The following is a 26,391-nucleotide window of genomic DNA, read 5'->3' on the forward strand; positions in this document are numbered from 1 at the left end:
AACTGGGGTCATACGCACCCAAGTTAAAACTATAGAACACAAACACAGAGACAAGGGAAACGACTATATCAGTCCCAATAGGCAGAATAGGAGACAGCTAAAACAGGCACGTGGGGAAAAAGAAAACCACACCATACAAAAATGGAGGTCCAAAACCAAAAATTAAATGGCCTTCACCATATTGCTTTGGCGGATAAAAAGGAAAACGTGGTTGACAGCCTGTATGTCATTTGCTAAAACGGTTGATAAATCAGATGGCAAACTCAAGCTGAAACGTAAAAAGGGCATGCCAGCAGGAAGTGGCATACAGATAAAATTTGGGTGCAATGCATACAATGCAGTGTGGCAGCACCAGTGAACAAATGACAATGGCTAAAAAGGCAGTGCCCAATACGCAGCCGAATTAAAATAATCTCCCCCCAGTGGGATGGCCAACAAGAGGTTGTCCAAGGTGCTGGGAGAGGCTTAATAAGCCAAAGCTTATTCCTGTGAAGGGAGGACCATTAGCGATGTCAAAGGGACACCACCTCCTGACAGACAGCAACGCAGAGATCATGGGGGGGGGGGGGGGGGGGGGGGGGGGAAGAGGTACTCACAGGCTGAGGTACAAGGATTGCAGCCTTGGCAGCAGCCTTGTTTCCTGGCGGGCAGACACGACCACAGACCCACAGAAACATGACATTGGCTCCACGAAGAGTGAGCAAGTGACAGTTTTCCTGGACCTGCTGCACTGAGGGATGAGCAGTGTACAGCGCACAGAAACTTTACAGGACGCTGAGTGAGTCTGAGCAGAAGCCACAATTGGGAAGGCTGTGTCGCCAAATGTATTCCGTGGCCTGATACAAGGCAAAAATCTCGGCTGTAAATACTGAGGTGTGTGCCAGAAGCTGATATCGAAAGACCCGGGGGCCAATGACGAAGGCACACCCAACCCCACAGTCAGTCCGAGAGCCATCAGTGTATACAAAGGTACTATCGCTAAGTTCCATAAGAAGGTCGTGAAACTGAAGGCGATAGACCGAGGCTGGAGCAGTGTCCTTAGGAAGGAAGGTTAACATGGGCCACTTCATGAAGCCAAGACAGTGAAGGGTTCACACGCACTGGGAAAGTTGCACGTAATGTGAAGTTAAGCCACCGTAACAAGTGGCAAAAGCTGACTCCAGGAAGTAACAGAGAAGAGGGACGAGCCCCATCTGACGATCTAAGAAATCATCAAAGAAGGAGGCATAGGAGGGTTGGCCATGTGCATGGCAGACAAACGACACGCACACCTGCTGAGGAGAAAGTCATGGCGGTAGGAAAGTGGTAGTTCAGCAGCTTCAGCATGCAGACACTCAACCGGGCTTGTGTAAAAGGCACCGTGGCCAAACGGATGCCATGATGATGGGTACTGTTGAGACAGTGTAAAAAGGATGGCACGCATATGCATAAACAAAGCACCCATAGTCGAGTTTTTTGAACAGACAAGGGACCGGTACAATCTGAGGAGGGTGGTTCAATCAGCATCCCAAGAAGTACCATTGAGGACACGTAGGACATCGAGGGACTGCGTACAGTGGGCTGTCAGGTAAGAGACACAGGAGGACCAAGAGTGTTTCCTACGGAGCATGAGCCCCAGGGATTTCATAGTGTCAACAAACGGAAGGGCAACAGGCCCAAGATGTACAGATGGTGGGAAAAACCATTTGCACCACCCGAAATTCAGACAGACAGTTTTGTCAGTGGAAACACAAAAGCCATTGGCGATGCTCCAGGAGTGAAGATGATCAAGACAGTGCTGAAGGCGCCACTCAGTGAGACAGATCTGTGGAGAACTGCAATAGATGGCAAAATCATCAACACAAAGGAGACAGTGAAGCCCGGCGGGAGACAGGCCATTATAGGGCTAATGGCAATAGTAAAGAGGATGACGTTCAGGATGGAATCCTGAGTCACACCACTTTCCTGAATAAAGGTGGCCAACAAGTCAGAACCCACACGCACCTTGAAAACTCAGTCTTGTAAAACTGCCTGAAGAAAACAGGTCAGGGGCCCACGGAACCCCACGTTTAAAGAGTACGGAGGATACCAGTTCTCCAGAAGGTGTCTTAGGCCTTCTTCAAATCAAAAAACACGGCCACACTCTGAGATTCCCGCAGAAAACCATTCATGACATGGGTGAACAAAATATGAGATGGTCAACTGCAGAATGCTGTGCTCTACATCCACACTGTGCATTCATGAGGAAATGGCAAGTCTTGAGCCACCAAACCAGCTGGCCATGAATCATACGTTCCATCACCTTGCAAACACAGATGGTGAGAGAGGGGGCGGCAACTAGAAGAAAGGTTTTTGTCCTTACCAGGCGTAGGTATGAGTATGATGGTGGCTTCATGCCAGTGTCCAGAAAATGTGCCCTCAGGCCAGATGCGATTGTATTTGTTAAGCAGAAAGTGCTTGCTCGCAAGAGAGGTGCTGCAACATCTGATACTGGGAAGAGCTCGAAACTTCCACAAAATGGCAGCTCAAGGTGCTGGAGATAGCAACAGGATCCACAATGACATTGACATCTACTGTCAGGTTGAAAACAGGGGAATGGATCTTGGTTCCAGAGAGCCATCGGAGGTTGGCCTACACGACAGAGGATAAGTGTGGAACTGTTGAAAGGGTGTCAATGAAATCCAGCTAGCTCTTTTGCTATCCCGAAAAACTCTATGATACTTTGCATGCATGAATGCAGTTTTCCAGCATAGGGTGGCGGTTAAAAATGCGGAGAGCATGTCTCCATGCACGAATTGCGTCGCGGCATGCTCAGCCCACCAAAGCACTGGGACACGACATGGTAAAGAGGAAGTGTGGGAAATGGAATGTTCTGCAGCAGTAAGGATAACGTTTGTGAGATAGTCCACCTGGTCATTGCAAATGCGGAAATCTTGCTCTGCGAAGGTCAAAAGGGAGGAGTAAAGCTGCCAGTCAGCCTTAGTAAGCTGCCATTTGAGCATGCATGTGGATGGGGTATGAGTCAGCAGATGGAGAGAACACAGGAAATAGCCACTCGACTATGTGTCAGAAAGAATGGACCACTCAAGGCACTGGGAAAGCTGGGCAGTGCAAACAGATAGGTCAAAATGGGAATAGGTGTCTGAGGAGTCAGAAAGGAAAGTAGGTGCTCCAGTGTTATAGCAGATGAGGTTTAAGGTTTAGTTGGTTAAGAAGGTCAGCCAAGAGGGCCCCTCTCTGGCAGGTCCTGGGAGAACCCCAAAGGGGATGATGCGCATTAAAGTCACCTAGTAGCAAAAATGGGGGAGATAGCTGCCCAATACGCTGAAGGAAGTTTTTCCTAGTGACATTGAAGGGAGCAGGTACATAAATGGTAGAGAGGGAGAGGGTCAGGTAGGGAAGGAAAAGGCAAACGGCAACAGCTTGAAGACGGGTAGTCGGGGAGATGGGTTGACTATGAAAGTCATCCCATATGAGCAGCATTACAACCCCATGAGATGGGATGCTGACCTCAGGGGGAAGGTCAAAACGAATTGGTATATAATATGAAAGCTGAAAGCGGTCTTGAGACCACAATTTCATTTTCTGAAGGCAGAGTACAAGGGGATGCTGTGATGCTAGAAGTAGCCATAAATACTCTTTGTGGGACCGACGGCCGCAAATGTTCCATTGGAGGACAGTCATGGGGAGGAATAGATGTAGGGGTGTCAACTCGGTGGCCGCCAAGGGACAGCCGGTGGAGAGTCACTACTACACGGCACACAAACAGAAGGATCCTGCTCCCTGGGGTCCACAGAAGCATCGGCATGCTTGAGCGGTCGGTCTGTGGAGCCCAACGCAGAAAAAGAATTGGTGGTGTGCACTGACGAGACAGAGGCCTGCTGGGCTAAGTGACCACGTGGCGACACTGTCAAGCAGGATCTTCGAGGTGGTTAAGGAGAAGACCGTTTGTCTTTAGCAGACTACTTCAAGCCCTTCTGGTTAGAGGAAGTCTTGGGTGTTGTTTGGCTGGAGGGACGGAGGAAGTCTTCTTGGGAGTACTACTCCTGTCCTTTCCTGCCTTCCGGTTATGAATTGGGTAACTTCGCCCCTTTAAGCAAAAGGTTGACGGTTTATTGCACAGTGGGACAGGGTGATGGTGATGCTACCTTGACACTGGGCGACTTCACAAACTCGGAGCCAAATTTGAGGTTGCATGTCTCTGTGGCCATGTCCTTCACAAAGTGAGGGGTAACAAGAACTGAACTATAGGTGCCAGATAAGAGAATACAGGTTTTGACACTAGTCAGTAAATTGCGAGCTACTGGGTAAGGCACTTTTTCTTTTACCCAAATCTCTTGAACAGCCCACTCATCTAGATACATGGGAAAATACTGGGAGGAGGTGGCACGGCCGCCATTGCAGTTGATACAGCAGGGAAAAGGAGGCATACATTCGCCCTCGTGTGCATCCCTGCCACAGATTACGCATTTGGCTGGGTGTCGACAAGACGTTCTAGTGTGACTGAACCGATGACACTGGTAGCAGTGCATCGGTTTCGGAATGTACGGCCGGACTGTGATGATTTCATAGCCTGCTTTAATCTTGGATGGCAGCACCACCCTATCAAAGGTGAGGAAAAGAGTGTGGGTGGGCACCAAAGAGGAATCAATCTTTTTCATTACACGATGGACGGCAATGACACCCCGATCAGAGGGGTAAGATTGAATTTCAGCCTCAGTTAGATCGTCAAGCAGCTTGGTGTAAATTACACCGCAGGAAGAATTCACAGTTCTATGTGCCTCGACACGAACAGGGTAGCTGTGGAGAAGTGAGGCAGCAAGTAGTAGTTGAGCTTGAGAATCAGAAGCCGTCTCCAAAAGTAAAATGCCATTCTGTAAACGAGAGCAGGATTTCACAGAGCCAGCAATGGCATCAACACCTTTCTGAATAATAAATGGATTGACCGTGGCAAAGGACTAACCATCTTCAGTACATGATACCACAAGGAACCACAGTGGAGTGGGAATGCTCTTTGACTCAGTAACCTCATTACATTTACATTTTGTCGATGTCATGAGCAAGGATGATTGACTCATCATGAGGAAATCCCCCATGATTGCCAGTGTCTCTGATGGCGTGCTCCTTCCAACTGGGGGCCCCTTCACAAGGGGGCGCACCCACATTAGGTGATTGTTCACACTTCAGGTCACACCTGCCGAACACCTGACGGAGGGACCAATTGGCAATTTGGGAAGGTTACAGCTCAGACAATCACCCCTCCCTGGGCCTGGCCTGTACCAGGGAATACGTGCGAACCTTACCTGTCAACCTGGGGCTGGGAATTGTGTGTTACCCAGTCACCTTTTACTCATCAACGTGTGAGCTGGCCTTGAGGAGCGCACATTGAGGGAGAAGAAAAAAGAGAATCCAGAGGAATGAGAGGAGAAGGGTAACAAAGTAAGGAAAAGGGAGTCAAAAAGAAAGTTGAGACTGTTCACAGGTCAGCGACAGAATGCAGAACATTCCTCATAATACCCCAGACATGTTCCCCAAGGGAGGGGAAAAAGAATAGCAAGAGGATAGACATATAGCACGGAAAGGAAATGGTGCTGCAAAGGCTGGGGCCCTGTGGTAGCCAAGTACAAACCTGCCAAAGAGTGGCGAACCACCTTGGGAGATACTTAGTGTCATATATGCCTATGGCTGTCCTAACCAAACAAATTTAAATTTAAATCCTCTGTTCCAGCAGAAAAATCACAGATCACAGAGACATATGATACAGTCTCACGATACTCTGAACCAAGTCATGGTGGGGATTGGTGTCAGGGCCATTCATATGACAGTAGCCGTTTATTTTATTTATTGCCTCAGGTTCTGTGGAATCATCTGAGCCAAAGATACTTCACAGACTGAATCACTACAAACAAAATCCACAGACTGCTGATTAACAAACAAGAAATATGGACTATTATATTCACATGAGCAATACAGTGATGTAAAAGACTCGTGCCAACTGTGATGAACTCCCATGCCAAATAAGACAGACTTAGAAATGACATTTTGTTCTGCTGGGAGACTACTAAAAAAATGTAACCTGCAGAATAGTACATACTTTGCTAAACAACGGGTGTAAGAAAGACTTATTCAGGTGTAAAAACAGATTTCATGTTCAGTATTCACTAGGTGAATGCAGGAGTTCCTTTTGAACAAGCCCATATTTCTTATGACAAATCTCACAGACTGAAAATTCTAGTACACTTCAACAACAGCCCACATGAAGTTTGAAAACATCATTTAAGGTGCAAGCATTGTGGCCTAGCATCTTTCTTCTGCTGCCTCCTCAACACACACAGTTTAATTGTATTCACTGCCACTATTTAAACTGTTAGAAAACATTCATATTTCAATAGCTGCACTTGTATAATGAATGTCCAATACTTAAACAACACAAAAATTAGTGTTTTCCACACAAACACCACATGAAAGAGGACACTTTCACACTTCACACCGACTGAAATTATATGTTCAGATCTCACAGCGTACGGGGACGAAAATATATAATAAATTAACTGGCAAAAAATACTCAGTACGAACCCAGATTATCTAAATAATTCATTAATCTCTGTATTTCTTGGCAACATAAACCATAAAATGTTACATATCATATCATACTTAGACCATCTATGAGGAACACACTCAAAACATCACATCATACTTGGTTGTTTATTTAAGGTGCTCAACAGCGTGGGCAAATCTTACTCAAAAAATGGTTCAAATGGCTCTGAGCACTATGAGACTTAACATCAGAGGTCATCAGTCCCCTAGAACTTAGAACTACTTAAACCTAATTAACCTAGGGACATCACACACATCCATGCCCGATGCAGGATTCAAACCTGCGACCATAGTGGTCACGCAGTTCCAGACCAGACTGAAGCGCCTATAACCGCTCGACCACACCGGCAAATCTTATTCAATGTCTTCAAGTGTAAGGATACAGACGAAAAAGAATGTGTCTTGTAGATTGTACAAAATGTCACAGAATTTTACTTTCTTTGGACCACTGCACATTAACCTACAAGTTTTATCTGTCTGTCAAAATATTATTACATACACATTTCGTAACTGTCAGTTAATTTCTCCTCACGTATTCAATTTCATATGTTATAGCTACGATAATTTTCAATAGATTGTGTATTCCAATCCAGTTCTCTTTCTTGTGGATATCTCACTACACGTTTTTACCAATCCATATAGCATTGGAGAATGAATATAAACCCTTAGATATTTTCTATTCCAGACAGTATATGACAATTGAATTACCTTCCTAAATGTGCCTTCCCCTCCCTTTTTGTGTTTTTGTTATATGCTTGGTTTCACCTTCCCCACTTGATTATTTTGTGCAATACTATTTACAAAGCAGCTGACTGATTAGTTGTTTAATAATATGTCTCAAAATTTTGATATGTAATTTAGACTTTCACTTGTATCACTCCTCACATATTCTATCCAATGGAAATAGTTTAAGTGAAGTATGATTATACAATACTATTTTAAAAAAATGGCACATTTGGAGACATTATATAGTATCATCCGATTTTGATGGGCACTAGTAAGAGAGCTGTCAATACCTCAAAATGGTATGTTTTGAACACAGTGAAGACTACATACTCGGTGACAGAACGCTTAACCCATACAATCAGCATTTGCCGTGTGGAGAGAACATTTCATTCTTTCAAGAATTGAGTGTTACTAAACACCAACGACCTACCATAATGGCAACAACAAACACAATGCACATAATTCACTGAATAGCTAAACCTTAGACAGGTCATTTTGTAGGTCTGTGTGAAATCAGATAGTAGTCCTGAAGCATTGTCAACACCTTATACAAGGTGATTTTGCTAAATGAGCACAAACGGCAGAAAACAATCTCCAAGGACACATGGATACAGTGCTAGAGATTCACTCTGAGGTACCCATCTGAAGGTGAAGATAAAACATCTTTGACAGTATAGGCATCAATGATTGAAACTACAAACGAGAACACACCAGGCAAGTGGAAATTTTCTGTCTGTCCTAATGTTATAACTCAACCCTCAAGACAGCTGTAATGTTAGGCATGACAGCTCACACTGCTACTGGAGAGCATCTGCTGTTGATGACGCAACTTTGGGGTGGGCATGTTTCCAAATGCCAATGGGCAGTCCGCAGAATGACTGTACCAGGAAAAGTATCTCCACCAATAGCACCCGCACCATGAATTGGTTGCAAGAGGCTCATTTACAGGAGTGGAAGACAGGTGCACCTAGTACTTACACAGTCCTTCGAGGACTAAGTGCTGAACACTATAATGTGACCCCAGTATCAGCACAAGGCAGACAGTCAATCTGTACTGGGTAAGCTAGACGACTGTGTGGGACATTCTCCCCAACAACTGCCACTGTCCGTATAACTTTTAACAAGTGCAGACCTTATTACCTATGGTCTTGCCTCCACATTACCTCTAGTTGATTTTGCGCGATTACGTGAGTGCATGTGTGTCAGAATTTGGGAGAATGGTTGTGATTTTAAAAAAGTTTGTGTTTCATGCATTATCAAGTTTCACAAATTTTCACTGTGTTCATCTGGGACTATTATAGAAAGTGCACACATTTTCTAAAATACTCCCAGGTAAACTTGGTTAAAATCTGTAAAACTTGAGAAGCATAAAACACAAACTCAATTAAAATCACATTCACTCTCCCATCCTGATACATTCATCCACATGACCACACAAACATACAGGAGTAGGTCTCATGATGAAAAAGGAAACAGAGACTCAGGTAAGTTCCAATGAAAAGCATAGCAAATGCTTTATAGTAGCCAAGACAGACACGAAGCCAACACCCACCCTCAGGAGAACTAGTTTATATGCCAGCTAGCTCTGCAGATGTAAGACAATGAAAGAGAGTATGATGAGATCAACTAAATTATTCATTTCACTAGGGGAGACATACACTTAATTGAGATGAGAGACTGTAATTTGATAGTAGGAAAAGGAAGAGAAAGAAAAATGGTAAAAAATGATAAACTCCCATTCTTTACAGTATTTAACTACCACGTACGAAACAGCTTCAAACTTCTGATCACGTTACAAATGAGTTAGTATGTTGAGTATTTGATGTTCCACACATAAGCAAGGAAAAGTTTAGAAAAAGTTTGAAATTATGTGCAAAGTTTGTTGGAACCTGTTACGTGCTGTCACTCTCAAATACTGGATGAGCAAAGTCCTAGTATTTGCACACCGTTAGATAAGCTGGCTCAAGACAAACACACTGTTTCTAACTGTAATATTTGCCTTATTGTGTTAAACTTTTAACATATGATGATACCTCTTCATTAGTAGATTACTGCAGCATTTTAAATTCAGTCACCAATCACGGGAAATTTTAAACATCAAATTTTTGTTGATTCTGGAAGCCGTTAGGTAGGCAACTGCCAAATGGTAGTGAGTTCTAGCATAGCCACTTAGTATTATAGATTGACTGAGGGAAGGTATGAAAGGAGAAACTGTCTGGTTGAATTTTACACAGAGAAATAATTAATTGTTAACCACTTGATTTAAGAATCACCTAAAAAGGGTGTATGCATGGAAGAGATCTGGATACACCAGAATGTTCCGGATAGATTATACAATGAAACTCCGTGGCAGATTAACAAAACTGTGTACTGAACAGGGACCTTTATCTCTCAGGAGCAAGTGTTCTAGTGACCAAGCTATCCACACTCAGTCAGTGTAGTGATTACCCATTAAAGGCAAAGGTCACAGGTTGAAGCCATGGTCTCGCACACAGCTTTAATCTACCAGGATGTTTCAAATAAATGCACACACTGTTGCAGTGTGAAAATTCATTCTGGAAGCAATCTCCAAGACTGCAGCTAAGTCATTTCTCTGCAATACCCTTTCTGTGACAGTTAGTCCCACACGGTGTGCTGCAGAACTTCTGTGGAGTTTGGAGGGAAGCACGAAAGAAGAATTAAAGGTTAATGTCTTACCAACAGTGACACCATTACAGAAGGGAGTTTCAAAACAGCACATACTCCAATGCAAGTGAAATTTTTCATTCTGAAGATTATATAAAGGTTCAGGGACATCATTGTTTCCATTTTATCCAGCATAAGGCCAGGTTGAAACATTATTGGTACTTCGCTTTGCTATATTTTTCAAACATTCTTATTCTATAACCGTTTCATTCCAGTTCAGATCCCTTCTTCTTAAATCTGTCACTACTGAGTCCCACTACGAGACTCTAGCTCTCCCTCTTGCCCTCACACTTAGCCTCCCTGATTCATTTTGGCATTCTTCCATCTTCTATTCTCTATACATGAGCAAACCATTTTAACATGTTGTTCTCAGTTCTCTCATTCTGCTTTTCTACTACAATTTCATTCCTAATATCTTCATTTCTCACTGTCTCTACCCATTTTCTGTTACATACTTCTTAAGAATTTCATTTCATTGGGTTGGATTCTACTGTTCTCGACACTGTCTAGGTCTCCTAGCAAATGCCAGTATGGCATTAAGGTACACCTTGGACAGCATTTCCTTACACTTCATTGGCGCCTTCCTTTAGGTTGTCCACATGAAAACTTCCTGGTTTCCAAATGGAATTAAAAAGGGATATGACACACACATACTTGCAATTTGTGGTATCATGTAAAACAGTTCAAAAATTTCTGTATAGTTTTTTTCCTAAATTATTCATTTTGCTTGATAAGTTCTTAGCCACTAGAAATATAAAGAGACAGTCACATTCTGGCGGTGAAACCACATCTGATGAAACAGCAAAGAGGATCACAGAGACCTCCCAAAGAAGCACATCAAAGCCAGTATGGCGAACACTGAGAGAGCTACACACCACTCGCTCAACAGTATGCATGGTGCTGCACAAGTGATGTCACTTGCACACTTGCAAAATTCAAATTGCCAAAGTATTGATGCGAAATGACTTGCAACTTCGCCACAGATTTGCTACTGAGATGTCAGACCACATCACACACAGTATAAATCCAAACTAGCTAGAAAAGCCATTTTCTCTAACTAAGCAACCTACCATACATGTGGGATGGTTGCTTGGCACAGCATTCACATATGAGGTTCAGGAAAACCCCCACAGTTCTTGAGAACATGTATGACAAAGCAAAAAGGTGAATGCGTAGCATGCGCTGATGAAAGACAGTATAGTTTCACCATTTTTCTTCAGCAAGCAAACAGGAACAAGAACTTTTTACTTGGACATGCTTGAGCAATATGCTGTATCTGAACCAGCTTCTTCCCTTTCCGCCATGTGATCTTAAAGTAGGATAGTGGACCACCTCACTGAAGTTAACATGTTTGTGACTTCCTTGACTGAACACTTACACAGCAATGGATGGAACGTGATGAAACAACGAAGCAGCCATTACAATCTCAGGACGTGACCACTCAAGATTTTTTCCTGTGGGGTTATGTGAAAACATTGCACATGCCTCCCTTGTATGTAACCTTGGTGATCACAGAACTGTGGATGTAATAGCCTCCAACATCCCAGACATTCTTGTGTGCACACAGCTTGGGACAGAGCACAATCTAGACATTTTACAGGTTATGAAAGGAGCCCATGTAGAAATTTATTAATTTTCCATGCAATATTTTTTGTTACTTCGACTGATGTCACAAACAACAAGTACCTATGTTCCATTTCTTTTTTTTTAACTGCATATATTTTAAGACTCAGCTTTAAATGATGATTCTAAGAATATACTACAACCTCCTACTTGTCATTGACATAAGAATCATGAGGACAAGATTAGATTAATTACAGCACACACAGAGGCATTTAAACAACCACTCCCGGGGTGCTCAATATGTGAATGGAACAGGAAGGAACCCCATAGATGTAGAAATCAGGGAGGTTTCATGAAGGCATCCTGTAAGACAGATTTCAAAACTGAATTCAAAACTGCAAAACATTTCCAGCACTGGATAGGGCTCTGACCACAATTTATTGATCACTACCTGCAGATTGAAACTACAAAAAATGCTGAAAGGTGTGAAATTAAGGAAATAAAACCTGGATAAGTTGAAAAAACTAGAGGTAGTTGAGAGTTTCAAACAGAATGCTATGCAACAATTTAATGAAACAAGGGAAAGGAATACCAAAGGAAGATGAACTAGCAGTTTTGAGAGATGAAATAATGAAGGCAGCAAAAAATCAAACAGTCAAAACAAAAAGCCCCAGCAGAAATCTTTGGATAACATTCTATGTATTGAATTACGCTGACAAAAGGAGAAAATACAAAAAGTGTAGCAAATGAAAGTGAAAAATGGGAATTCAGATGCCTAAAAATGAAAATTTGATAAACAATAAAGCAGGAATGGCTAGAGAAGAAATTAAAAGCTGCAGAATAAGGCATGATTATGGGAAACAGTTGATGCCTATAGGAAAATTAGAGAGACCTTTGCACAAAAAGAAGCAGTTGCATGAATATTAAAGCTCTGTAATGCACTATTTTACCTCCCTGCCTCTATACAGCACTTTGAGTAACTAATTCTGAGATTGACAATTGACTGAGTCAAGTCATAAGGGTCAGTATCCAGACAATCATGGTTCTTTCTTCAACAACTTGTTCATTATGTTGCCAATTTTGAAGGTACATTTATATCTATACTCTACAAACCACCAGAGTTATTTGGATTTCTTCCATTCGATTTTTGTATGGAGAATGGAAAGAATAACTGTGTAAATGCCTCTGTGCACACTGTAATTAGTCTAACTTTGTCTTCACAATCCCTATCATAGCATTACGTATGGGGTTCTTGTTTATTGCCGGATTCCGTATTTTTAAGCTGGTTCTTGAAACTTTCTAAATAGCCTTTCAGGTGATAGTCTGCACCTATCTTCAAGCATCTGACTTTTTCAGCACCTCCATGACTTTTCTCATGTGTCAAAGAAACCTGTGACTGTGTGTGCTGCCCTCTTTCGTATACATTCAAAACACCTCACTATTCCCATCCGACACAGGTCCTCCCATACTTGAGCAACAGTCTAGGATGTGGTGCACAATTGTTTGTAAAACATTTCCTTTGTAGATTGATTACACTGTTCTACTATCTTACTTGTCCGCAGCTCATGGTCTTGCGGTAGCGTTCTCGCTTCCCGCGCATGGGGTCCGGGTTCGATTCTCGGCGGGGTCAGGGATTTTCCCTGCCTCGAGATGACTGGGTGGTGTTGTGTCATCGTCATCATCATCATCATCATCATCATCATCATCATCATCATCATCATCATCATCATCATCATCATCATCATCCATCCATCCCCATTACGGTTGGAGGAAGCCTATGGCAAACCACCTCCACTAGGACCTTACCTAGTCAGATCTCCCACAGCTTTCGCTAAGCTTCCCAGAGTATGGGACCACATCATCATCATCATCATCATCATCATCATCATCATCATCATCATCATATCACCACCACCACCACCACCACCTTACCAATGAACCAAAGTATAAAACAGCTGTTACATGCAATAGAGCCTATGTAATTATTCCAATACATAGCCATAAAAATTTTTACACCAAGATATTTGCAGCAGTTGGCCGATTCCAATTGTAACTCATTGCTATAATCATAGAATATTACATTTCTTCATTACATGAAGTGCAAGTTTTACATTTCTGAATACTAAATACTCTTTGAAAATTTCAGAAAATAATTTTTTTATGTTCTCTGGGATTATTGTAGTGTTCATCCCAAGTTGGCCAGAAATTCAGTTACTAAGTTACAATGAAATTTGTGAAAAATTTCTACGAAAACCATTCACAGCAAGGAAAAGAATAGTCAAAATGTAATTTCAATGACAGCCTAACAGGCATTATGGAAATTATGAATGGGCTTGAACTTGAGGTCAGACCTATTACAAATTCTGCACAAAAGTGGACAACAAGCACACAGAACAAGCAGAGCAGTGGATAACAGAAGCTGCTAATAAGGCCCGTAGCACCACCATGACCATGAAGAAGATGGATAGGGACCTACTTTTGGATCTGAAGGTATTGACGTATGGTCCAGGGATCACTGACTAGAGGAATGTTTCACTTAATTACAAAAAAATTAACCCAAAACTTTATAGGCTACACATTTTTCTTGAAATCATATTTTTCATATTGGTGGGAAAAATAACTTGAGAGCAGTAATTATGATTTTGTTTGGAATTTGACACAAGCATTCTAAACTGAATTATCTATCAGTGTACGTAGCATTTTTATGATATCTTCAAAAGTCTATTTTTTAAGCACATGGTTTTGTCTCAATTTTTTGAACCGAGAAAACGACCTTTTTTTTCAATTTATAAATGTTTTAAGAATTAAATTTACACTCTGCAGTGGAGTGTGTGCTGATTTGAAACATCCTGGCAGATTAAAACTGTGTGCTGGACCGAGACTCAAACTCGGGCACGAAAGGCAAAGGTCACGAGTTCGAGTCTCGGTTCGGCAAACAGTTTTATGAAACTTTTATTACAACTTAATATTTTTCAATTATGTTAAATATGCTGATGGAAAATATACAGATAATAACTTAAAATTATTTTGTTACATGTTTAATGGAGCTTCAGGAATTCTGCCAATGATAAATGTTACAGCTGCATGGGGGTCCTTCACCATGTGCAGCAGTTACAGGAGTGTCCGATGTAGATACAATACTGTTTTCTTAAAAACAAAAGTCTAAAGAATGAAACTATAGCATCAGATTTTGCATTAGTTTTTATTTTACTTGGAAAGAATCACGAAAATCATCTATTTTTCACGAGTTCAAAGAGGGCTTTCTCTGTAAAGCAAGTTGAAAATCTTTGCATCACTTTGATATCTTATCAAAATCTGACTGAATATTTGTGCAGCTTTATAATCCACCAAAAGTTTGAGGTTATTAACATTGTCTGCCAAGTCATTAATAAACAAAGTGAATAGTAAGGATTACAACATTGTTCCCTGGAGGCATATCTTCAGTCTTATGTGAGGAAAGAGCAAGTTGAGTTTCACATAATCAATATTTTCAGAATTTATGTTGATAATTATGGAGGTCATTTTGTTTGAGATACCTCATTATGTTTGAGCTCAGTACATGTCCAAAGGTTCTACCACAAATGGTTGGTGAAGAGACTGGGCTGTAGCTGTGTGTCGCTTTTGCTACCCTACTTGTAGATGGGTGTGTCCTGTATTTTCTTTCAATTACTACTGGGCACAGATTTTTTGTTCAAGGGATCTACAGCTAACTCATCCATAAATGTAACTGATAGGGGTTCCATTAATTCCTGGTGGTATGTTTAGTTTTAGTAAATTTCACATGCTTCACAATGCCAATGGCACATATTCATCTTTACAGTGGTGTGAAAAATGCCAATGGCGCATATTCATCTTTACAGTGGTGTGAAAAACTGGAACAATGCTTCTGTATTATCCTTTGTAGACGAACATCTGAGTCAAGCTTTTCTCCTTTTGCTATGCTCTCCTCAATTTTATTTCCTGTGTAATCCACGAGATTCCAGACACTAACTTTATTGCCACTCACAGCCTTTGATACAGTCAAATTTTCTTTGGGTACATGCACAGCCTTGTAATTTGTAGCTGGTTGCATGACAGCAACAATTCACTCCATAAATCAAAGTTATTTTATTCAAGCTATAGACAGCACAGGTATGAATTCCTCTGGCTACCATAGGTGAACAAAGGCAGATGATCTGCCAAGAGGCACGAATCCAACTCTATATTAAGAAGCTTTTTAAGTTAAATTTGTGGAAGTCAAGTGGAGGGAACCAAATGTCTGTCAATCATAAATCTTTCTAAAGTGCCACATGACTGCTTGATTGTCCACTTTTTTTTTTAAGTACATGCAGAGTCATTTAAAGCATGACTCACAACATCCTCGGAACAATGCCCTCCCCACTGAAATATGTCAATCACAAAGTTATTTTATTCAAACTTCAATTATATATTTCTATCAAACATTTTATGTTACAAAGTGGTCATTCTAGAAAAACATGGAAAAAACAAAAACAATTTTGAACAGAACTACATCTCCCTCATATCAGATTTATATATATGGTCAATATTTTATATTTTTACTATCATTTCCCCAAGAAACAACAATTTTTAGTATATAGACTGGTAAACATGAGCTACAGCACTTACATTTCCTGATCTTTGTTTTTAAGGAAGAAGTTGATACAACAGTCATTAATTGCACAATATCTAACAATATTTGAAACATTTGTTGTTTTTACACAGAGTAATTATATACCCATTTGAATATTTCATTCCCAGTGTGCAATGTCCTAACCATAACATAAACCATATACATTTCTGTTTAAAAATGGTTACTACATTAGATACAAAAATATTATTTACTGCTCTGGATAAGGTCATTTCGGGCACATTGCTGAATGTTACTGATGGCTGTGAAAGTCTCCCTTCAGAGTGTATAACTGGAATATTTGGTCAGATATAACAACAAATGGGAACACACAAAGGTTAGTAAGGATTCGTGCGCCTGTAAAAAGATTTATGCATGAAGCATACAACAACTATCATCATCACACCTTAGCAAAATATCTGGTGAAGAATCTGTGATAATTCTGGTTGTATGTAAAATCGCTAAGAGTGTCTAATGCTTCAATTCAGTCCCTTGTTAAGCAGTCCAGTGTGAAAAATGAAAGCTGAAATTTTAAATTTTACATTCAGGAAATAGTTCACACAGGAGAATCATACAAACATACTGTCATCTGACCATCTGACAGACTCCCATATGGACGACATAGTAATAAGCATACCTGGCATAGAGAAACAACTGAAGGATTTGAAAGCAAATAAATCAAGTCCGAATGGAATCCCTGTTCAATTTTACAAAGAATACTCTACAACATTGGTGCCTTACCTAACTTACATTTATTGTGAATCTCTCGCCCAACGCACAGTCCCAAGTGACTGGAAAAAAGTGCAAGTGACTCCAGTATATAAGAAAGGTAAAAGAATAGACCCCCAAAATTACAGACCAATATCCCCAGCTTCTGTTTGCAGCTGAATCCTTGAACATATTCTCAGTTCGAAAAGCTTGTGTGTGCAAATCTGCATGGTTTTATAAAACATCACTTATACAAAACTCAGCTTGCCCTTTTCCCACATGGTGTACCGAGAACTGTGGATGAAGGGCGACACGCAGATTCCATATTTCTAGATTTCCGGAAAGTGTTTGATACGGTGTCGCATAGCAGGCTGTTAATGAATGTACAAGCATATGGAATAAGTTTGCAGATATGTGAGTGGCTTGAAGACTTCCTAAATAATAGAACCCAGTATGTTGTCCTCAACAGTGAGTGTTCATCCGAGACAAGGGTATCATCAGGAGTACTCTAGGGAAGTGCGATAGCACCGCTGTTGTTCTCTATATACATAAATGAGTTAGCTGGCATGTTAGGCAGCAGTCTGCGGTTGTTTGCTGATGACACTGTGGTGTACGGTAAGGTGTCGAAGTTCAGTGACTGTACGAAGATACAAGATGACTTGGACAAAATTTCCCATTGGTGTGATGAATGGTAGCTAGCCTTAAATGAGGAAAAATGTAAGATAATGCAGATGAGTAGGAATATCAAACCTGTAATTTTCAGATACAGTATTACTAGTGTCATGCTTAGCACAGTCAAGTTGTTTAAATATTTGGGCTTAATGTTGCAAAGCCATATGAAGTAGAACAAGCATGTGAGAACTGTGGTAGGGAAGGGGGATGGTCAACTTCGGATTACTGGGAGAATTTTAGGAAAGAGTGGTTCACCTGTAAAGAAGACCACATATAGGACACTGGTGTGACCTAGTCTCAAGTACTGCTTGAGTGTTTACAATCCATACCAGTTCAGACTGAAGGAAGACATTGAAGCAATACAGAGACAGGCTGCTAGATTTGTTACTCATAGGTTCAAACAACACTTAAGTTTTGCGGTGATGCTTCGGTACTTCAAACAAAAATCGTCGGAAGTAAGGCGACGTTATTTTCAAGGAACACTATTGAGAAAATTTAGAGAACCAGAATTTGAAGCTGACTGTCAAATGATTCTACTGCCGCCAACATACATTGCGTGTAAGGACCACGAAGATAAGATACCACAAATTAGGGCTCATATGGAGGCATATAGACAGTCGTTTGTTCCTAGCTCTATTTGTGAGTGGAACACGAAAGGAGATGACAAGTAGTGATACAGGGTACCCTCCGCCATGCACCATATGGTGGCTTACAGAGAATCTATGTAGGTGTCAAACATACACTGATGAGCCAAAACGTTATGACCACTGCCCACCATGAGGTTGAATGTTTCCTGGTGGTGTTGGGGGCACCTGAGGCAGTAAGGAAAGAACACAAGCGGCAGAGAGACAAATGGGCAGTCATTATAGCAAAGATATGGGCCCCAAATGCAGAAACCCACTGATATAAGCAACTTTGACAAACAGTACATTGTTGTGGAACTGTGGCTACAAACAAGAATCTCAAACGATGAAGCTGGTCGCCAGTTGGGATACAACTATCATGAGCACCTATGGAAAATGTTTAAAGGATGGTGAAATAACAAGCAGGTCTCGTACGTTATTCGACAATCGTGTCTCATCACAAAATGTAGAGGCTGGAGGATCCCCCACTGAGTAATCCAGGATAGGCAGCATGCTGTGGCAGATCTGATGACTGAGTATAATGCTAGTGCAGGCACAAGCATTTCAGAGCACACAATTCAAAGACCACTGTTTAACCTGGGCTCCACATCACACGACCCCTACATGTTCCTGTGTTGACCCAACGACATTGTCTGTTATGATTACACTGGGCACAGCATCACTGAGTTTTCACCATGGATCAATAAAACATGTTGCTTGTCGAATGAGTCACATTCCTGGCTACACCAGGTTGATGACTGGGTCCTTACACACTGTCATCCAGGCAAATGGCTGCACGAAACATGCACCATGCCACAGGTGGAGGCCAGTGAAGGCAGACTTATGGTCTGCGGTACATTGAGCTCAGCTTCCATGGGATCTGTGGTGGTAATCGAAGGTATCATGGCAGCAGTGAACTACGTGAAAACCAAGTGCACCACTTCATGCTTGAAGTCTCTGCCTATGGCGATGACATCTTCCAACAGGATAACTGTCCATTCTGCAAGGTCCGAATCATGCTACAGTGGTTGGAGGGGCTTTATTGTAAACTCAAATAGATATCTGGCTAACAAATGTGCCTGATCTGTACCCTCTGGAACACACATCAGGTACCAGTTGCAGGTCCATAAAGCACCATCCCGCAATTGGCGAACATTGCTTGACCCGTGCGTGGATGTCTGGTGCCACAGACTCCTGGAATCCTGTCAAGGACTTCTAGAATCCATGCCAAGCAGAATCTCTGTTGTACTGTGTTTGAAATGTGGAACAACACACTATTAAACAGGTGGTAATAATTTTTGGCTAATCGGTGTACATGTGTGTGTTTGGTGGAATATTTCATAAATGCCACAAAAAACTGCTTATTTGAGTTACAAAATTAAGACAGCTATCTTTCCAATTTACAGCAGTTGTCCCATTTCTGTCAAAGTTTCCTTATGTTTTACTGAATATTGAGCCACAGAGACTGTTTAAAAAACATGGAGAATGCCAAAGAAGACATTTAGTATTAGAGGGATTCAAGAGATAAGATGAAAGGAAATGACATCAAGCAAAAGAAACAGGAGGGTGTGACAATTTAAAAGTCAAGCAGACACAATGAAAGTGGATGCAAAGGATGGTTTAGACATAGGTTAGCAGAAAGGAAGCACATTCAAGGTGACCCAATTACAGGCTAGAAAATGCAATGTTTCCTTGATAAAAAAGGATGTAGAGCCCAGAAAACACTTCTCCGAAAGGCCAAGCAAAGAAAAAGCAGTTGTCAAAAAGGGGTCGACCAAGTTACCCAGCATTTGGTTGTTCTTGAAATTAACTGGAAATCACTTCATAGTGTGCCACGATGAAATTAAAAATGCTCATTGGTCAAACGGTTGCATAACCATATTCACAGCAATCACTTAAACCCACGATGGGCCATTACCCATTGTTGTCACTTCTGTTGAAAGCTCAATTGTTGAAAATAGGCCCTACATGAAGTGGACTTTCGTGATAACTGCTTTGAAGACCATTCTCCACAGCACACACAATTCAAATAACTCATGTCTTTTATTGCCTATGCTGGACAACTGAAAATTAGGAACACATTCTTAAACAATATATACATCACAGAAGAACTTCCCATTACATCATTCCATTTCTTTGTCCCATCATAGGACATGTGTGGGGCTTAATGTTTAAAGTGTAACTCTACAAGTCCAAAGGTCTGGGGTTCCAAACTTGCTCAGTCTTAGGATTTTTACATGTCACTTCTCACTTCCTTCACCTGCAGCAATATTCACTAATATGAAAAATGCCAAGTTGGTAAGTAAAAAATGTCAAGTTCGACGTGAGTTTGGAACCCAGGTTAAATTGCAGGTCCGCCTATAACTGGTTCAGTTATTAAAATGTGTAGGTCAGAGGCAGGTGACAGCATACCACCTCTGATAGAACAATGCCTAGTAAAACACTGATGTTCAACCCATCTTTCAGGCTAATAAGAGCTTTACTCACTATTGAATAAGTAATGATGCCAAAGTCTCTGAGCTTTCTAGGCGCCACATACAAATGTAGCTGCTTTGATGTAACTGAGGTAAATGATAGTGTTGCTGTGATTGAAAAGTGGACAACAGAAATTCATCACATTTAGGGGGAAACAAAAATTGATGTGGTTTTAAACTCCCAACACTTGATGCTTGCTTTGACCCGTGACATAGGCCTCATGATATTTGTGCAAACAGGGATACAACAGAACCTGATAATATTTACTTTGTGAAATTCCAGTATTGTGTTGGCAGAAAGACCAGGAACTGAGCTTAGTCTCACTATTCTTCAATATTCTGTCTCAGTTGACCTCACATATGATTTAATGATTACTAGTTTCACACATATTTATCCATTAGCCAACCATCACCAAAACTATTCTCATGATAACAACAAAATTTCACAATACCACATTTACACTGATGTGACAAAGTCATTGGATACCTCCTAATATCATGTCAAACCTCCTTTTGCCCAGCATAGTGCAGCAACTCAACAATGGCACGGACTTTATAAGTCATTGGAAGCCCCTTCAGAAAGTCACCAAATCATTCACTTTAATTGCATCGAATGCTCATCAAACCGATGACAAACAGTTGTGGCCCAGTGATATGGTGCATCTTAGTTTAGGAACATTAAGTCCATGAATGGCTGCAAATGGTATCCAAGCAGCCAAACATAATGATTTCCGGTCAATGATTGGTTCAGTTGAACCAGAGGACCTAGTTCATTCTGTCAAACAAAGCCCACAACACTATGGAGCCAGCTCCAGCTTGCACAATGCCTTGTTGACAGCTTAGGTATAGCTCCAATTACTATTCTGCATTCAAAGTCTGCTAATTCCAGTTGTGTGGCAATAATCACATCAGAAAACTTTTGACACGAATTACCTGAGTACAAATGAAAGCTCCACCAATGCACTGCACTTTTATACCTTGTATACCATACACGATATTACCACCATCTGTATATGGATGCATCGCTACTCATATGAGACCTGGCAACAGTTTGAAAATGAAGAAATATATTCAATACTAGTCACTACTAACTCAAATACAAATGTAACTAAGACGAACAAAGAAACAGTAATTAAACAAAAATTATGCTACCTGATCAACAAAGTAAACCACCCAGAAAGAAAGGAAGAAACAAGATGTCATGGGTTGATAGGGTATGTGGTATTATTTCAGTGATTGCAAAATTGATTCAAATTTACAAAGAACTTGGCAGTACGAGTCCCCTTATTGGTACAGTGTTCCACCCCCCTCTAGCCTGGATGGTGACACACATTCCTTTGGGAAAGTATCACAAAGCAGTTGTATCCTCTCCTGGGCCATGCTGTTTTAACTGACCTTTCACCACTAGGATACTGGTACTGGGATGGAGTTGATGTCCGAGCTGGTCGCACATATGTTCTAGTGGTGACAGATAAGGGGATTCGTTGGTATTGGATGTGTAGAAATAGCACATGTACAGTTCATAGCACGGTGTGCCACAAGTGAATAAGCATTGTCCTGTTGAAAAATGGTACCACGACATTGTCACATGAGAGGTAACATGTGAGAAGACAGGATATGTGTGACGTGGTTTTCCCTTCAGAACTTCCTCAATTACTACCAGCCACTATCTGAAGTCATATCCAATGTCTCCCCACATTAGAATGCCAGGAATAAAGCTACTGTGCCTCTCCAAAAAAAATGTGTAAGAAAGAGACCTCTTCCTAGGTTGCTGCCATACATGTTGGCAATGGTCTTCAAGGGTAGTGCAGAACCACAATTCATTGCTGAACACAATGTGGCAGCATTCATCAGCTGTCCATGCTTCCAGGCATGGCACCACTTTAAACACAGCCACTTGTGTTGTGGTACTAGTGGCAGCCAGTGCACAGGACACCAATACCCTAGTACAGCTACTGCTAGTCTCTGACCAATGGTGTGAGATGATACAGAATGTTGCAAAGATCACATTCCTTGTTATCAGGTGGCAGGCAAAGATGGGAATGGGTTACGATGTGCTTGGTGCACAATACAACAATCCTCCCTTGTGGTGGACAGACATGATCAAGTGGCACCTTGACAACCTGCTAGCATGTTCCCACAGAGCCCAACAACACACCTCTGCCAAATCTGAAAGCCCCACAAATCTAGGTATTGCACAATTTGACCAGCGAGGCAAATGGAGACACACAATGAGGCTGCTTACAAACTTTGTCAAGTGCTGGTAAAGCCGTCACAGCAAAGTAGGTGGCACCACTGCATTGTTCATAGTGATCACTCAACATCTGATTCTGTTCATAATCCTTATATACTCTACCAATCCTGGAAACAACAGTAAACATGAACACCACTACCATTCTACCTGTCACAGCAAATTGCAACTCTGATCATTTATAATGATAGCTGACCATTTGCCAGGCACTATGTGTTGTAGAGAGACTGATCTGTAGTGTAACACAAGGGCTTGGTTACTTAAGTGACAGTTTGGCGGTGAGTTGGTGAAGCCACTGAAAGTCAATATGGAATCTTATATGTGCTGATATATATTTATCAACCTGTGGTGTAGCCCAAGGTCTATGTTAAGATGAAAAGTGACTATCTGGCAATGACCTGTCGAAATCAACAAATGTGATGTCACATGATTAACTATAATTCTTGTTCTGGGCAGCAATCTAGGAATAGAAGCAGGATATTTTGTAGAAGTTATTCTGTTTGTTATTGTTAAAGGGTCCATACTCTTCTGGCCATATAGATGGCACAAATCAAGAACATTTTACAAATAGTCAAGTAGCATTGCCTTACAAGGATAAAATGGAAAATACTGCATATGAATGAAATTTGAAGCTGTGTACACTGAAGACACGACACTCATAAGAAGGAACTTCTTCCAAAGTTGGAAAACAATAAACAGATATTTTCATTTGACTGGTGTGAAAACTGCAATACAATAAACAAATGTCCATGTATGTTTTTATTTGCAGTAATAGACCAAGTTAGGCTCATTTCACAATTTCCTCATAAACTATAATCCCTGAAGGAACATAGGCCTACTGTTTTAAACTGCAATATGTCATTTATTTTTAATACAGTTAATAATGTTTAGTTACACAGCAGCAGTTGTTAAGATGTCACAATGTCTAGAACTAAAAGCTTTAGAAACACGTTAAGCATCTAAAAAGAAAAACCAACCATTTAGGGTAAATGAATGAGGAAATAGCACCAAGGTCATAATTGTGTCCCATCTGTATGAAACAAATTTTTTGTTAACAATAATTTGTTTTAAGTATAGCTGATTTAGGTGGAGTCAAGTTATTCAGCATCAGTATCCAATGTACAGCCATTTGTTATAGTGACAAAAGAATTTTATCATATAAACTACTGTAACAACAGAATTGCTCGACTACTCATCACTGTAGTCTCTCTTTACAGATGCTCAGCAATCCCACTGAAGGAGTGAATCATAATTTCACAACGTTTCAGTGTCACACCATCAGCTAATAATGTCGTTTTGACGCCCCGTAAACAAACAGTTGGACATTAGTAACTTTATTTTACTTTGCGGTATTTTTAATATAAAACGTTAAGGTCTTAAGAGGTTACCCCTAATGTGGTCTAGCTCCATATACCAAATATTCAACATTTCGACTCTCTCCACGCAATATATAAACATCCACAATTCACTGCCTGAATGAATTTTTGGTCTTCAGCTGCTTGGTTAATATATTTTTGTTTTAATTACACCTACGACACGTGTGTGGTTTTTTTTTTTTTTTTCACTGCTACAAACTGTTGGCCGTAATGAATTAACAGATCATCATCATACTTCAAATTTACTCGATAGTAGCAAAGTTTTCATACAGCAAATGTGTATTGATTTAGAAACACGTCACAGCTTCTCAGACATTTAGAGCACGCTTGAAACAGATCACCAATTAAACTAAAATGGTTTCGTCTCAGTTAACAGCCATGGAGCGACAATACTAGGAATTGCACACATACGATTATGCAACCCAGACATGTCTGCAAAATGCACACAAAAATGGAGAACAATAATGGTTCCAACGGCTTACAAATAACACGTTTATAAATTGCTGATAACATTCATCTAGCAGCCAACTGCAGTTAATTTAGTTATTTTATCTGCCACGTGAGTTACGCTCTGCCTTGAAGCATTATTCTCCATCTGAAGTCTGTTTATCGATCCTACGAATACACGAAGCATCTTGCACTTTCGTTTACAAATTTGGGATTTCGAAAAGAATGAAGCCATTAAATGACGTTTCTTACCAGCATCTAGTAGGCAGCTTATCGCACCAGTAAACTTAACACATCCGAAACGAGTCACTTCGCCACTGAACTTAAGATATTAAACTTTTAAATCCTGAGATGCAGTACGCCATTAAAATTTTTCACTTACTCGATGTAAATATCACAAACCACAATCACGACCACTCCCACATAACTCCACACAATACCAATAATCAAAGTTCATAGACTCAAAAGATATAATTCACTTCAAACGAACAACAGGTGGCTTTCCAATGTGTGAATGTCAACAAGTACATATCGCAAGTCTTAGAAATGGAAGTATTCCTTGATACCTCTGTACTACGAAACTACGTAAATTTGGCATAAGGCATTCAAGGCAATATATTATAAACTGAAGCTGTCGTGAGCATTGTCTCATCGCCTTTAAGGCGAATGCTAACTTTATAACCACATAAAAATGTAAAATCACAGCAATGTTCATCAACATTTGATTAGTCTTTATTCTTCATAACAAAATCTATTGAATATGTAGTGGCAATTTCCACGCGACCGCTACGATCGCAGGTTGGAATCCTGCCTCAGGCACGAATGTGTGTGATATCCTTAGGTTAGTAAGGTTTAAGTAGATGACCTCCGCATTTAAGTCCCTCCGCAATTAAGAGCCATTTGAACAATTTTTTGTAGTGACAATTTTCATTACACTACAGTTTCAAATTTCTAAAACAACTTATCAATAAAATTTCACGTAATTACATTTCGCTGCTTTCGTTCATACTGATCCTATTCACTCAGTTTCAGTTAACAATAATACTAATGTCACCGTCATTCAACAAATTTATTGGTATGGTGGCCAATAAGAATAAGATGCAAACACACTATTGTGCCAAGTATCAGCAGAAAATATTTCAACTTTTAAAGTATTTTGAATGTATTAGTGAGTTAAGCTTAAAATATTCCAATGTTTGCTGCAGTATTCACAGTGGACATCAGCTAAACAGAACAGAATGCGATATAATAGTCAAAGAGTAACTTATAAAGTTCTTTTTTTATTTTTGGCTGAATCACTTGTTTATAATACAGTCACAATCGGTTTCGACATTTGTCAACGCATGAACACCTGTTCATCTCATAGCATCTGAAAATGGCCTCCGAAGACCGAAACTGTTTATGATTCTATCATAAAAATGTTTCTATTCTTTGTCTGAGTTTATGGAAATCATAATAAGTAAACCTCATTTACCAAATCTCACTAATTGTCGATTCATAATATAGTTTACATTGTGCTTATCATGTCATCTCACTCAATAACTGCTATTATCACATGTAGAAGGAATGTAGTACACCAACCTTCATTCTTATGCATTTTTATTATGTCAACAATGTAGTCAAAATGATTACTGTATTGTAAACTAACTAGGTTTACCACTGT

At 40.6% G+C, this 26,391-nt stretch overlaps 1 protein-coding gene across 4 annotated transcripts in view; it reads right to left on the minus strand.

Moving 5' to 3' along the window:
• LOC126298317 (serine/threonine-protein kinase Pak) overlaps positions 1 to 25,285 on the minus strand; it is a 114,004-nt gene extending 88,719 nt beyond the window's left edge. For 2 of the 4 annotated variants that reach the window (XM_049989614.1, XM_049989615.1), the window contains exon 1: positions 25,111 to 25,202. The gene's annotated coding sequence lies outside the window, so the exon portion shown is untranslated. Of the gene's footprint in view, positions 1 to 24,980 lie in introns of all 4 variants that reach the window. The other 2 variants (XM_049989616.1, XM_049989613.1) reach the window with 2 other exon arrangements.
• Between the last annotated feature and the right edge of the window lie 1,106 nt (positions 25,286 to 26,391).

The sequence above is a fragment of the Schistocerca gregaria genome, chromosome X (assembly GCF_023897955.1).
Source record: "Schistocerca gregaria isolate iqSchGreg1 chromosome X, iqSchGreg1.2, whole genome shotgun sequence".
NCBI lineage: Eukaryota > Metazoa > Arthropoda > Insecta > Orthoptera > Acrididae > Schistocerca > Schistocerca gregaria.